Below are 15,924 nucleotides of genomic sequence, written 5' to 3' on the forward strand. Positions count from 1 at the left end.
TGAGGCATAGTTTCAAAATGTACATCTGCTTGCTTAATTATAATATTTATGAATTTGTAACTCTTGCTATTAAATTTAGTTTTTAGAGACTCCAGACTAAAATCCAATGCTAAATTATTAATTTTAATATTACAATTTTTCAAGTTCTAAGTATAGAGGAAGAAATATGAGATAATTTGACTAATTAATCTAGTTGATCACAGTATATTTATATAAGCAGAAGTTAGTCTAATAGACCCCAATAAGTTTAAAAAGTCTCTAGTTCAACTCTAAATGAAGCAAATTAGTAATTTAGTGACTAAACAAATTAAGAGATTGGACACGCACTTTAATTTTTAAATCATCTAATAAAGAATATAGCTTGGTAATATTTTGTGCTTACAAATTTGAAGTCCGCAAAGTATCTTGCATTTCCATGTAATTAAAATGGTCAGCATGTGCTGGTACAAATATAAACTAAACATTTTGTATTCATTTTCTCGATGCTTTTCCATGCAGTGTTATATCAGACTTATTTATTTAGTGCATAATGAAGGTGCATGAGAGAAACAAACTCTCTTCTTTGTCTAAACATTCCACTCATTGTAATGTGGGTAATTGCAGAGTTAGTGAAAATGGACTCTCCTTCTGCTTTAGGACCAAACCACATTTAATGGGTCTAATTTTAGGTCAAGTTTCTGATTCTGTCCCAGGATAAAAGAAATAGATGTGGAATGTGCCCAAACAGAACTTCTAAAGGTATATGTTGAATCAAAGAGTGCTCCTTTGAGTTTGTATAAAAAGAAAAATCTCATTGATTTTATGGAAGAATTAAGGGAAAATATCACTCAATGGATTGCTTGATGTGAGGGAATACTATAGCATTTTGCTTTAGACTGATACTTAGTAGACAAGTCCCCTGAGTAGGAAGCATGGCTAATTCTGTTCTTTTAAAGTGCCTAATGTGGTGTTGACACACTCAAATGTTAAATAATATATTTTAACTTGAAGGGAAAGCTCAAAGCTTTCATGAGGTAAGACTGGAAAATAGTTATCCATGCCCTGATTCATGGAAATTAAGGAGGCAAAGAACTCACATTCATTTATTCATTCCAGGAAAAAGCCTTTAACAGGCTTGTGTTTAGCACATGTTAGATTTACATTTCCTAGATTTTTAGGGCTAGGGAGTATTATCTAATAGCTCTACGTCATTTCTTTTCCTTTTTCCTGAAAAGCATCCCTCCTTCTCTTGTATTCCCTATAAAGTACTGTACTAAAACCATTGTCTTTACTTCTTTAGAAAATACCTACAATATACTTAAAAACATTGAGTTGTAGAATTTAACTAATGTGCATTGTATCTCAAAGGGCACTTTGTAGCTAAAAACAACAACAAATAACTAAAACCAACAATACTCTTTAGCTCTTTAGGCTGTCTTGCTTTCTGCATTTGTTTTATTCTTCTTTTTACCGGTTTCTTTAATAGGTGAACAGCAAACCATAATAACAATTTCAAATCATAAATTATTTTCTTCCCAAAATACAAATGTATTTATATGTTCAGAAAGTATAAACACATTATTCATTTAACTAGTAGATTTAAAATTTAAAGCTAACTTTATTCTTTTTAAAATGCATAAAGCAATATGAATTTTAGTTAAAGAGGATAAATTTTGCACCTCCAAGCATCTTCAGTTTGATGTAAAGAAAAGTTTCTATACTACACTATACAAAATTCTTTACTTTCATTATAGAAACTATATCAAGTAGCATTCATCAGATATATGTCAACATGAAATAACTGCTGATAAATGAGCAACTATGAAATGTATACGTAAAATAGTGTAGTAACGAGTACTTAGAAACACCCCCTCTCGTTATCAGAAGTACAGCAATACCAGTAAAATTGGAATAATAGTCAAATGTTTTTGCTTAGATTTGTAGACATTCCTTTTATCATAGGAGATCTGTAGAAGAATTTTGATGGCTTGAAGGAAGAAACCTTGGGTCGTGGCTAGAGAGATTTTTAGGGGGTTGGGACTTAAGACTTACCTGCGACAAACCCTGTTTTGGTCCCCTGCAACAAATGCAGGGCCAGGGAGTTCATGTTGAACCGTGAACACTTGACCAAGAATTGCCAGAATGGAGCCTCTGCACCTACTAAGCACTGCTTGGAAGCCCCCTCCTACCAACAGAAAAAAGAAAAAAATCTCGGTGGAGAATATGTCCAAGCTTCAGGTCGTTAGCTTGAAGTAGGGAGGTTAGAAAAGCGGCCAAAGGAATAGAAACTGAAAGTGAAAGTTCCAAAGACAACTATTACTCCCTTTTCAGGAAGCCAGGCTCAGTCACTCTATTGTATGTTCGGAGGGAAATGCTGGAAGGAACAAAAAAGGGTAGAGTTTGTTTACCTGCAGAGTAAAAGGATAGTGAGAGGGTAGAGGCAGTGCTAGGAGAATCATGTTGGACCAAAAGTTAATTGGAAAAATCATGAGTCCCAGCGGGTTCTGTTCCCATTCGTGTCCGACTCATCACTTAAACCTCTCTGGTACTCATTTTCCTCACATTAATTCAAAGTTAACTACTGACTTGTTTAACTCTCAAATAGCAGAACTTTTTGGTAAGTGTTTAAGCATGTTTCTGCTGATTCTTGAGTGAGTAAATGGAGAAGATGTCTGGCACTGATGTTATGAAGAAATATGGTCTTAATGGTGGTGTTTTAAAGTCTGACAATGAGAGGATTAATTAAAGATGTTTTACTGAAGCTGACTTTGTGAATTAGCTGGTAGAACTCCAGTTCCACAAAATGATTCCATTTATTTTTCCATCCTTCCATTTTATCCTTCCATTCTTAGAACAAGGTTTCATTGATGTTACTCTGGTTGCCACCATCTATGAATGGAAGGGAAGCATGGCTGGAGAGAGTAGCATGGATGGGACATTTGCCTCGCATGCAGCCATTCTGGGTTAAATCCTTGGCATCTCATATAGTCCCTAAACTCCACCAGGAGTAATCCTGGACCACTGATCTAGGAGTAAGTCCCGAGTACTACTGGGTGTGGCCAAAAAGGGAAGAAGCATCCAGAATACAGAATTTATTATTATATTATGGGAGACAATGAATTAACTTTCTTAAGATGTTTTGGAAAAGTTTTGATGAGGTCTTTTGGTAGACATGCCAGAACTTGAACATGTCACTGAAGACACAGAAAAGAGTTGTCTTCATTTCAGGAAATGGTTGACGGTACTTTTTTAAGATATTTCTATACTAAATGGTTATTTACTGTAACTTTCTACTTTAATAAATCTTTCCTCCCTTTCCACAAGTCCATTATGTAATGACTTATGCATCATGCCTTGGGGTATTCTGTCCTGGGCCAAGATGAGTTATTTTGCTCACAACTGTTATCTATTATAACAAGCAAAGTCATAGCAATTGTCTAGAACAAACAGTGACTAGAAATGACAATAGATTTGCTGTTTCTGAAAGGTTTCCCAAATCAAGTAACAGAAATTTCAGCTAACATTTATTGTCACCTAACTTGTATTTACAATATAATCTGGAAATTTATAAGGAGAGGAACTTAGACTGTCTTGAGTTCTCCCATAGGATAAAGTTTCTTCCATCCACAAAAAGAATCTAATGTGACCCATTGCTTGATAGTATCTGTCATCTTAAAGAATCTAATGCTATGCCCATGGTATTCCATTGAGATGAGTGAGCTTTTTTTTTGGGGGGGAGGGGCACACCCGGTGACACTCAGGGGTTACTCCTGGCTATGCACTCAGAAGTTGCTCCTGGCTTGGGGGACCATATGGGACGCCGGGGGATCGAAGCTCAATATAGGTCATCTCATGTTATTTTCTTTGATCAACTATCAGTGGTGAATTTGGTAGCTAAATCAAATGTTCCCCTCAAGTTGGGAACAACTGGTATTTACTTTAGATCTAAACAAAATGGTGATTCCTATGAACAGAGATTAAAATGCAGGATTCTCATGCCTTTTCTTTGTTCCCCAAATTTTGCTCTGTGGTAAATAGCTGACAACAATGGATTTCATTGCTTTAGGCCTTAGATATTGTTCTGCCTATGAGTCACAATCTGTTTGCGAATTTATTTGGGAAATTTCACACCAAAGTGAACTTGTTCACATTGTAAACATCCCCAACAAGGGTAGAATTTCAGTAGTTTATCATGGCCACAATTTTCTTTCTTTTCTGTTTTCCACATTCTTATATACACTCTTCTCTTCATACAGGCTGCCCCTCATTCAGTTATCTTGCAATGCTTAAACCTAGCAACTTTTTTCTCATATAGCTCTCTTTGGAGACACACTTAGCATTACCAGATAGCTTTTCAATCTCCTGGGCTTTGTTTGTGCATGTTCACAGCTACACTATGAAGTTCTTGTGCATGTGAGACAAAAACCCATTCAAGAAAACAAGAATCACACTAGTTATTTTATTGTTGGAGGGTGGGGCTTTACCTGACAGTGCTCTGGAGCTGCTGCTGACTCTTTGCTCAGAGGTCATTCCTAGTAGTGCTCCAGGTACCACACTGGTGGGCTTGAATAGAGATTGGCAAGCACTTTCCCTTTGTACTGGCTTTCCAACTACCAGCTCATTCATAATTTTTACTAAATTTATTATGATTGTCTGGTTAAATGGGTATAGAAAACATGAAGGACAACAAAACACAGAGGTAACATTTTAGAAAGTTTAGAGATTTTTTTCTCATGATTTTGGGATGAGGGTCAGACTAGAGTAGAAAAGTAGACAGAAGTGGGTTGGAAAATTTAGGTTAGAGGAGGAATCCAGCGGAACCAGTACTCAGTCCCTGGAGAAAGGGCTTTACCTAGCTAGTGCTGGTACTGATGATATATCAGGGGCTAGAACTTTGAGGAAGGATATTGCAAAGCTAGATCACATATGTCCAAATGGATAAATGAAGTTGATTCTGAGTACTGAAGAAAGTTGGAAACTCTATAGAAGTGTTCCAGCTGGAAGCCAGTCCCAATGATTAGACTAGGAGGCAAGGGCAGTGTGGGAAGAACATTAAAAACCTCTGAAGGGGCAAGTTTTTTCCCTCCTAACTCCAGGTTTTCCTCTATTACGTCAGCAGAGCCACAGAAGGAACTTGACCATAAAAGAGAAATGTAGTTCTAAAAGCAAGAGCCCATCATCATTTCAGCTAGGTATATAGAATAGAGAAGTAGTTCTTCTGTGATTTTGACCTCAAAAACCTACCCTGGGTGCTACAGCTGAATTCAGAAGTCTGGATTGTGTTCACTACAGAGAGGTATGAAACCTAGAAATATACCCCCCAAAAGTGAAAGTTTACTAAGTCCATTCTGATCTTGATCATCTTTTAAATAAATTGTAGGAAAGACTTGGGAAACACAGACTATATCAAAGTGATTCTCCCACCATCTATTCTAGAATGATTCCTCATGATTTCCTTTCCATTATCCATGAAAATAAAATAAGTAAAAATTATGGCTACAAGGTAGTAAGAACAGAATAGAACTGAAAGGGCTGGCAGGTATCTGGGATGCTGCTCTTCCCTTCTTCGACCGAGGAGTAGTTGGAAGATATGCGACAAATACCTTCTGTACCGGACTGAGAACAGAAACTGTGACCAAAGGAGGCATGATGCTTCTAGAAAAAATTCTCAAGGAACACTCCAGTGAGTAGCAATTGAATCAAGGGCTCAAGGTAAAGGGTGAAGAGATCCAACCAGTGACTTCTCTTTTTCAAGAGAGAGCTCGAGCTTCTCCAAAATGGAAAAAATGTAAGCAAGGAAAGAACACAGGCTTGAGAGAGCAAGCCTGTATCAGTGACTCAACCAGTTAAAGAAACCTTTAAAAACTCTTCTGCCTCAACACCGTCGTATCAGAGTGGTTCTAGGAGACAGTTTTGAGAGGTTCGTAGACTAAAACAAATCATTATTGTAATCTCATCATAGGAAATTTCCCCTTTCATTGAAATCTTTCATCATCTATATAATTTCATGTATCCCTTTTATAAAAAGCTCGTTATAGCCGAACAAAAATAATAATCATAATGTCATTAGAAACTAAAACACATTCTGGGAGGAATAGACCCTATTAATCAGGCATATGGAGCTTCGATTCATAACATAACCTCTTTTCACTACATAAAAGAATCAGTGTGGCAAGAGGTAAGAACACACCACACAGCTATCACCATCTGCCTGCAGATCCAGTGAACCAGGAATCCTGCCAACCAGAAATGTGAGCAGAAACCCCTGTCTAGCTCTTGGGAGCTACTCTCAGAGGGTATCGTTTCACCTACACTTCAGCTGCCACCTTTCTACAACAAACAAATATTGAAATGCTCAGGAAGCAAATGAACAGAAAGTTAGAACGATGTTAACACTACAGGGCATTCTCCTTAGACTGGTTCTCTTGGGGAAACTATGGGAAGAGGTGGGACATTGATAGGGAAAAAAAAATCAATTATGTGGCTGAATTTCAGGTTTGCCATGAGATAAAATAAGAAAAATATATCTCTAAAGACGATATAAATCAAGATTCAGAATAAATAATGTGAATACAAGATGGTCAGAAAGCACCTGATTTCTATATAAAGCATATATTTAGAGTGTAAAAAGAAAATGGTAAGATGTGTAAACAGGAAGAGGATGAAGCAAACAGGAGATTGTGAAAGAAGATTGAAGAGAAACTAAGAGCAAAAGAGTAAGAAATGCAGATGAAGAAGGTCAGAGAGATAGGCTAGAAAAGCATGAAACTGGAATTTGAGCACTGGCATTATCTATAGTCGCTTGTGCCCTAATAGTAGTGATCTCTAAGCACAGAGCCAGGGGGAAGCCATGCCATGAGCTTGAAGTAACCCAAAAGCATGAAGGGAGGGGCGGGAGGAAGAAAGAGAAATAAGAAATGTGGGTGGTAGAGACTTGCCTTGCACATTACCAACCTGGGTTTCCTTCTTGGCATCACATACGGTCACCCCAAGTACCACCAGGAGTGATTCCTGAGCACAGAGCCAGGAGGAATCCCTGAGCACTGCTGAGTGTGACCCCCAAGACAAAAATAAAGTAAAATGTGGATTAAGGAATATTTTGTTTTGTTTTGTTTTGTTTTTGTTTTGGGGTACACCCGGCAGCACTTAGGGGTTACTCCTGGCTCTATGCTCAGAAATCGCTCCTGGCAGGCTCGGGGACCATATGGGATGCTGGGATTTGAACCACCGTCCTTCTGTATGCAAGGCAAACGCCTTACCTCCATGCTATCTCTCCAGCCCAGGAATTTTTTAAAGATATATCTCTATAAGAATGAAAATATTTTTAAACAACAGCACAAACATAAACATTTTTGCCAACTTTTGTTATTCATCTACCTTCTTTTAGAATATACATAATTAATATAATTAAATAACTGAATTTATGTTAGACTTAAAGGAGAAAATTGATTACAAATTTGATCAAATCATATATGTTAACTTGAACATATCCTTTGACACAATAAAATAAAATGATACAAATTATTATTTATGAAAAGTCACATGTAATATATTCAACAACTAATCCTTGAACACAAAAATCTCAAACTAGAGTAAAGAAGGTAGAAATGAATTTTAAATAAAATTTTCAAACTAGAATAAGAAAATAGAAGTGTTTTTAAAATAAAAAGCTAGAGTTAAATTTACAGATGACAAAGAAATAGCTGCAGATAATTAAAGGTAGTAAGAATTATAGATGAAACTTTTAATAGTTTTGAAAATATTGGTGAACTGAATTCCTTTATTTAACTCACTCCTATTATGATGTCTATATTTAAAGAAACTATGTTGATGAAGCTGTAGAACATTAAATCCTCATATATTGCTAGTAAAATGGTGCAACCAATTTGGAAACCACTTCAGCACTTTCTTCAAAGTATAAATATTGTTAGCATAAGAGTTAGCAGTTTCATTTCTAGGTAAACATACCCATGAGAATTACAAATCTATGTCTACTCAAAAACTTACCTTTTCATACTTACCTAGCAAGGAAGAAACCATGATCACGAAGGTGGTTTCCCCAGGGCAAGACTTATCCATTGCACTCCGGAAGTGCTGACCTCTGTGATTTCCCTAAATGTGGAAAACTCGACTGCATAATTTGTGGTAGTGGGGGACTGCGTTCGTGCTCTCCCCTGAAAAGGAAAGAAAAATAAAACTTAATGTTTAGATCTTTACAAGACTGTCATTCATAATAACCCCAAAGTGTAAAAAAATCCAAAGTTCCATCAACTGAGGTATAGAAAAACAAATGTGATATGGATGATGGAACATTATTCAGCTAAAAAATGAATGAGGCCCTTTATTATGCTGCAACATGGATGAATCTTTAAAACTTTAGATTAAGTGAAAAATGCCAAAAATCTGCTTTTTAAATTATTTTGTTTCTGAAAATAAGAGAAGAGGTGAGTATGTTAGTGACAGAAAGTAGATTCGTGATTGTCAGAATTAAAGGAAGAAATGAAAGAAGTTGATAACTTGAGGCTGGGGTGCCATAACGATAGATTAGTAGGTAGGGCATTTGCCTTGCATGCAGCTGACATGGGTTGGATCCCTGACATCCCAGATGGTTCCCCACGCCCACCAGCAGTGCTTTCTTAGTGCAGAGCCAGGAGTAAGTCCTGGGCACCAATGGGCTCAGCTGCATCCCTGCATCCTGTCCCAGTAGTTATGTAATTTTAAGTTAAAGAATTTTTTTTAATTAAAAAAATTTGGGGTGAGCCAGAGAGATAGTTAAGGTGTTTGCCTTGCATGCAGAAGGATGGTGGTTCAAATCCCGACATCCCATATGGTCCCCCGAGCCTGCCAGGAGTAACCCCTGAGCGCTGCCGGGTGTGACCCAAAAAAACAAAAAAAAAATTTTTTTTTTGGACCACACCTGGCAGTGCTCAGGAGCAATAGAGTAGCAAGTAGGGCATTTGCCTTGCATACGGCCAACCCAGTTTCGATCCCAGCATCCTATTTGGTCCCCTGAACCTGCCAGGTGTGATTTCTAAGTGCAAAGCCAGGAGTGACCCCTGAGCACCACAGGCTGTAGCCCCAAAACAAACAATAACAGAAAACCAAAGAACAAACAAAAAACCCCCAAAGAATCCTTTCTGAACATGCTCACAAAAAAACCTTGTTAGGTTGAATTAAATTAAATTAAATTAAATTAAGTACTGTTGAGTCCTAATTCACAGACCAAAGTGGTGCCCTAGAGTTAACACCCACCCAACTATTTTAAAAGGCATAAAAAAGACACATATCTTTTCAACATTTTATGGGTGTTTTCTTTGACGGCTATAACTTTTGCTAAATACTTTCTTATACAGTGATGATCCCCCCCCATGTTTTTTATCTTCTCTTTATGAACTGCTCAATATGGAATTTGGTGTGAAAGAATCCCTCAGTTTAATACTTATGTTTGAACCAAGTCATGGGTCTTGTTGGAAATGTTCTTATGCCCCCATATATCTGATAGCACCACGTGGCTTTATATCTTGTTTGCGTAGGCACAATAACATAGGAAAATACTATACATACCAATAAGTTCTTATCTAATAGAAATGGGAACTCACAAATCTTGTAGTGCAATGAGACCTTACACCCTGAACATTGACATAAAGACCTGGCACAGGCCTCAGAAGAATGGGCATTCTCCATTTACCCCTTGATCTACAGAAGACATTTACAAAACATCCAAGGTTGTATATAACATCACCCGGAGGCATTCCTGTACCAGGGACGACCCTACAGCTGCTCAGACATCGATCTACTCAAAAGAGACATCCCTTAACACTGAGAAGACAACAAGAACAATGACCTGTTTACTGGACAGGGCTTGCTGTATTGCCCCTTTATGGTGAGGTTTGTCTATAACATCACCTGGAAGCAATCCTCTACCACGGAAGACCCTACCACTGCTCAGACATCGTCCTGCTCAAAAGAGACTTTCCTTAACACTGAGAAGACTTAACAACAACAACCTGCTTACAGGACAGGGCTTCCTGCATTCCCCTTTCATGGTGAGGTGAAACGAAAAGGCACTCCACATCATGACTTCAATGTAGGACATGCAGATTCCAGAATCTTTAATACAGAAACATGAGACCAACAACAGAGACTGTGTGATAAGTGTGTTGGCGCTACGGACAATGTCTTGGAGCAAATGATAACTTTCCTGAGGCCTAGAGCTGGTCTTATGCCAGGAAACTTCAGGGGTAGGATCTCTTTGTATTTAGGCCAAGGCTATTCCTTTCCATGCCTCTCATATTTTGGTGGGCCTATGCAAACAACAATTGCCACTCTAACACCGTTTTTACTGTGCTCCTTTGACTCTAATCCTTAAAACACACCCACTTAAAATTCGAGGTTAACTTAAGCTAATATGCATGTACATGGAAATGTAAAAAATACTATGCCTCTAATGTTTAAGGAGTTACGTAAGTTTGATGGCTTTAGATTGCCTTGTGTGCTGTTAAGAAATATTATAATGTGCTACAATCTGGGGACTTGAGGGAAAAAGTAATTGTACATGGATTCTGTTTTATTTATCTTAACTTTCTTTGGTGAAAATTCAAAGTTAAGATATCAGCAAGGGGACTTCTGATAATTATGTTATGGGTGATTGTCCTTCCACTGTAACTTTACCTTATCCTCTTTCTTTGCATCTTTTGTTGTCATAATTCATAATAAAAATTATAAAAAAAATTAAATTAAATTAAATTTCATTAAAACTTATGATTTTTGTATGGCAAGATACACCACAACCAATAAATGACAATGGCAAGCTGAGGGGATTTATTTACAATTAATGTGAACCAAGTAAAGATAATATTGTTCACATGTAAAGCACTCTTGTAAATAAATTTTGAAAAGTATCAATTAATTAAGTAGGGAGTTAGCATAGTAGGACCACGTAAATTATTTTTCATAAATTTCTGAATTTGAGCATAAAATAAAAATAAATTTTTGAATCATTTTTTACAAAATCACCTAGATTTCTAATAATACTTATATTTTATGGGGGTTTGTTCTAAACATTTAACACTATATATAAATGCAAAATATAATAAACTATATATCAGAAAAATATAGAACATAATTTCAAATAGTTTAAATATATATCAATAATTATGTTGGTAGATGATTGCAGTTGAAATAAAGATGCATTTGATGAAAGTCCACAAAGTAACTGATTACTGAAAAAAGCAAATGCGGGCCCGGAGAGATAGCACAGCGGCGTTTGCCTTGAAAGCAGCTGATCCAGCACCAAAGGTGGTTGGTTCGAATCCCGGTGTCCCATATGGTACCCCATGCCTGCCAGGAGCTATTTCTGAGCAGACAGCCAGGAGTAACCCCTGAGCACTGCCAGGTGTGACCCAAAAACCAAAAAAAAAAAATGATTGTAACCCATAAAAAATAGTTTATCTCATTAGTACACAAAGAAATAAAAATTAAAATCATATGCCAGTTTTTTAATATTAACTTGACACAGGTCAAAGAGAATGAGAGCAGCAATGTTGATAAGGATATGGGGGAGTTTTATTTTTAATTATGCTAAGAATAAGAAATTAATTCTTTTTATACTGCTCTGAAGGTTACATGATTACTATATGTTTACTTTTTGTCTAACTTTTCTACCCCTGGTATATTTCTTTACAAGTTTGTGATTTAATGAAATGTAAGTAGATATTTATTACGGTATCATTTTTAAATTTAATATTGTTGCAAATAATTCCTGAAGTAGTTGTGAACAAAATAGAGAAATTGTAGTATGGCTATATTAAGGAATAATAATGTAGATACCAATAATAATAGATAAACAAAAAGTTTTACTTATGCTCTGAAAATCTGTTGTAATATGCTGCTCAGACAAGGCTGTAGCCCCAAATTGTTAATTGCCAGAAGGAGGACAACTGAATTAGTTCTATTAAAAAGGAAATTATTATGTTGTTTTATAAAAATGTATAATTTTCTTTTGAAATTAATAATAATAATACATTTTTAAATTGCTAAGAAAAGAAAATCATGTGGAGATTTATTTATTTATAAAAAGAGATAACCAGACCACATTAGAAACTTAGTGCATAAGATAGTACGTATGTCATAAACCTTTTTTTTGTAAACTCAATAAAAATTCAAATATGTATGATAGGGAGTGTTTCATTGGGTTATGTCAGAGAATTAGCTGTCTCCTTTTTGAGGATAGGATTATTTTGTACTTTGTATTCTTTTTGAATTTTCTTCTTTTCTAATTGTTTTTTATAATGAAGTATACTATTGGATTTTTTTTTTTTTGGTTTTTGAGCCACACCCACTGACACTCAGGGGTTACTCCTGACTATGCACTCAGAAATCACTCCTGGACTGGCACACATCACAAAGAACAAGAACAATCAGTGCTGGCGTGGATGTGGGGAAAAGGAATTCTCATTCATTGTTGGTGGGAATGCCATCTAGTTCAGCCCTTATGGAAAACAATATGGAGATTCCTCAAGAAACTGGAAATTGAGCTCCCATTTGACCCAGCTATACCACTCCTAGTGATATACCCTAGGAAAACAAAAATACAATACAAAAATCAGTTCCTCACACCTATATTCATTGTAGCACTATTTACAATAGCCAGACTCTGGAAACAACCAAGATGACCTTCAACAGACGAATGGCTAAAGAAACTGTGGTACATATACACAATGGAATATTATGCAGCCATCAGGAGGGATGAAGTCATGAAATTTTCCTATACATGGGTGTACATGGAACCTATTATGCTGAGTGAAATTAGTCAGAGAGAGAGAGAGAGAGAGAGAGAGAAAGAGAGAGAGAGAATAGTCTCACTCATCTGTGGGTTTTAAGAATAATTAAAGACATTGAAATAATTCCCAGAAGGATTGGCTCAAGATGTGAAGCTCACCACAAAGAGTGGTGAATACAGTTAGTGAAATAACTCTGCTGAGAACTATCATAATAATGTCAGTGAGTGAGGGATGTAGAGAGCTTGTCTTGAATACAGGCGGGGTTGGGGAGGGAAAAGATGAGGCATTGGTGATGGGAAGGCTGCACAGGTGAAGGGGGGTGTTCTTGTTATGACTGAAACCCAACTACAATTATGTTTGTAATCACGGTGTTTAAATAAAGAAATTATTAAAAAAAAAAGAAAAGAAAAGAAATTGCTCCTGGCCTACAGGACCATATGGGATGCCAGGGATCTAACCGAAGTTCTTCCTGGGTCAGCTGCATGGAAAGCAAACGCCCTATCACTGCGCAATGGCTCTGGCCCCTGGATAATAAGTTTTTAATTTAAAGTAAATTTAAAGTAAAGTGACCTAAATAATGGGCAAGAAAGTCCTGGTGCCTGCAGCAGCAATGCCTGTATGGTACTATGAAGAGGGAAGATGTTGGGGTGAGTCTGACTGATTCATTTCATCTAGAGGTTCTGCTCCTTATCAACAGTGCTATCTCACTATGGTTATTTGACTTCTAAATTCTGGATTTGAATTTGTGAAATGTGGAGTTGCTGTAAGGGGGAAGGAAGGAGGGAGGGAGGGAGGGAGGAAGAAGGATATAAGGAAGAGCACAAGGTAGAAAAGGAGGAAAGAAGTGAGAAAGGAAGAAGGAAAAAGAAAGGAAGGAAGGCAGGGAGAAAGGAAGGAGGGAGGGAGGGAGGAAGGGAGGAGGAAAGGAAGAAGGTAATAAGGAAGAGCACAAGTAGGAAAGGAGGAAGGAAGCATGGAAGGAAAGAGGAGGAAGGAGGGAAGGAAGGAAGAGTGTGGGAGGGAGAGAAGGAAGAAAGAACAGGAACAAGGGAGGAAATGATAGAGGGAGAGAAGAACGAAGGGAATAAATAAATTTCCAGTCTCTGGCACATTTTAGGCACTTAACCAAAGGTTAATCCTTTCTTGCTGGTGTGAATGCCAAGGAAATTGGCCTGAAGACTAGAAACAGATTTGTGTTGCCGAGTAGAAACGTAGATTAGTTGTGCTTTTCTGTGTAGTGTGTCATCTTGTGAAAGACGGAAGATGTTAATGTTTCACTAACAGAGAGCTGCATATCATAGTTCCAATTGTAGTTCCAAATGGATCTGCCCTTCTACTGGGTACTTTGGACCTTTTTTCCAAACAAGGAACATTGGGTATAAATGTTGCTTAGTAAGTAATGAATATTACTTACTAAGAATTGGGGTTGCTTGGTTTACACTCCTCTATTTTGACTTTTGGTTCTGAATGCGCGTCTCTGTGTATCTTGTGTTGACTAAAACTTGACTACTTGAAAGTCAAGATGAACTAGACCAATTATGCTAGATCTTAAATGTTATCATAAATAATTAGATATTTATTCCACAAATAAATGGGTGTTGTGTGGTTAAGCTTCTCAGCATCACACTGGCTATTTTGTGAATGCTACCATTGTGAGTTGGTAATTATTAATATTTTGCATTCACAATGTCTTTACTGCACTAAAGTAGCTTGCTGCAAGGATGATAGCTCTTTCTATGCACAGGTATTATTCTGCTCATAGATGAGGAGTTTAAGTAAGACTTGACCGAGTAACCCCTGAGCACTGAAGCTATCTAAAAACTAAAAAGAAAAATGTTTGTTTCTCTTCAACTGAATTTTGTTTCTTGAATTATATTATACTTATTGAATAGGCATATTTATGTGTTTTCTACACCTCCTTTATTAGAAGGTTTTTTTGTTTGAGTTGGGATGGTGGTTGAGCTACACTGGCATTGCCCGGTGCTTGCTCCTCTTTCTGTGCTTACGGATCCCACCTGATGATCATGTTCAGAACTAGGGACTGAAACAGTCAACTGCGTGCAAGACAAGCACCTTAACTCCTGAACTACCTCTCTGGCCCAGATATTTATGTGGTTTGGTTTGATTTAGAGGGAAACCCTGTCAGTGTATAGGGGCTACCCCTGGCAATGTTCTGTGGACCTATGTAGTGGCAAGATTCAAACTATGTGTGGCCACAGCTGTATGCAAGGCAAGTGCCTTCACCTTTGAACTCATCAGCCTTCTATATCTCTTGTAAGCATAATGCTTGGTCATAGTAGGTAGATGACACACATTACATTTAATCATACTCCCCACAGATGAAACTAAGCCAAACAAATGATCATTTTCTCCTCTCTGTGGTTACTTAAAACAAACTTCAAAGCAATTCAAAAACAGCTCTCAGATCAGCCAGTACCGCGTAGGTATCTAGGCACAGAGGTATAAGACCTCCCTTCCTGGGCCAGGCTCAATCCCCGGCAACCCATATGATCATCCCATCAGTAGTGACCACCGAGCACAACTGGCTGTGGCCCTAAAACAAATGATAAATTAATAAATAGACAATATAATAACTACCTTTAAAAAACAAAATAATAAAACAATGAGCCAAAGAGATAGTAAAGGGACTGAGGCTCTTGTCTTGCATACAATTAACCCTAATTCAATCTCTGATACTCCATTGGTTGTCACAAACACCAACAGGCGTGATTCTCGAGGCAAAACCGGGAGTAAGCCCTGAGGATCAGTAGGTGTGGCCCCCAAACCCACTCACAGTTAAGATAAAATAAAGTGGTCCAGTAGGATTCTAGTTGTGTCCTTCACTAACAGTGTGACTGTAAGCACATATTTAGCCTCTTAGGTGCTCAGTCTCTTTGAGATGGAGCTGGCGTTATTTCTCTTACAGAGTGTCAAGAAGGGAAATGGATAGGTGAGGTACAGAGTCTGTAGTGCTTGGTTGACATTTAGTGCATTCATGGATGGCTGAAAAAAATGCTTTAAAAATGTCTGCTGCTTTACCTTAAGAAAATTTATGTTTCTTTAAATAAATTTTAAAAGGACATACAGATATGTGATTTAAACAAATAAACAAAACAAACAAACAAACAAAAACAAGAAGGGAAAAAGCAATCATGGACCTTTT

At 37.2% G+C, this 15,924-nt stretch overlaps 1 protein-coding gene and 1 non-coding gene across 3 annotated transcripts in view; both read left to right on the top strand.

Moving 5' to 3' along the window:
- The window catches only part of MEIS2 (Meis homeobox 2), a 242,889-nt gene that overhangs the window by 121,789 nt on the left and 105,176 nt on the right, over nucleotides 1–15,924 (top strand). The gene's annotated exons all lie outside the window — the stretch shown is intronic.
- On the top strand, nucleotides 7,993–8,156 carry LOC126033286 (U1 spliceosomal RNA). Its single transcript, XR_007504394.1, has one exon. It is a non-coding gene; the product is annotated as a U1 spliceosomal RNA (small nuclear RNA).

Source organism: Suncus etruscus, chromosome 16 (genome assembly GCF_024139225.1).
Source record: "Suncus etruscus isolate mSunEtr1 chromosome 16, mSunEtr1.pri.cur, whole genome shotgun sequence".
NCBI classification, from domain to species: domain Eukaryota; kingdom Metazoa; phylum Chordata; class Mammalia; order Eulipotyphla; family Soricidae; genus Suncus; species Suncus etruscus.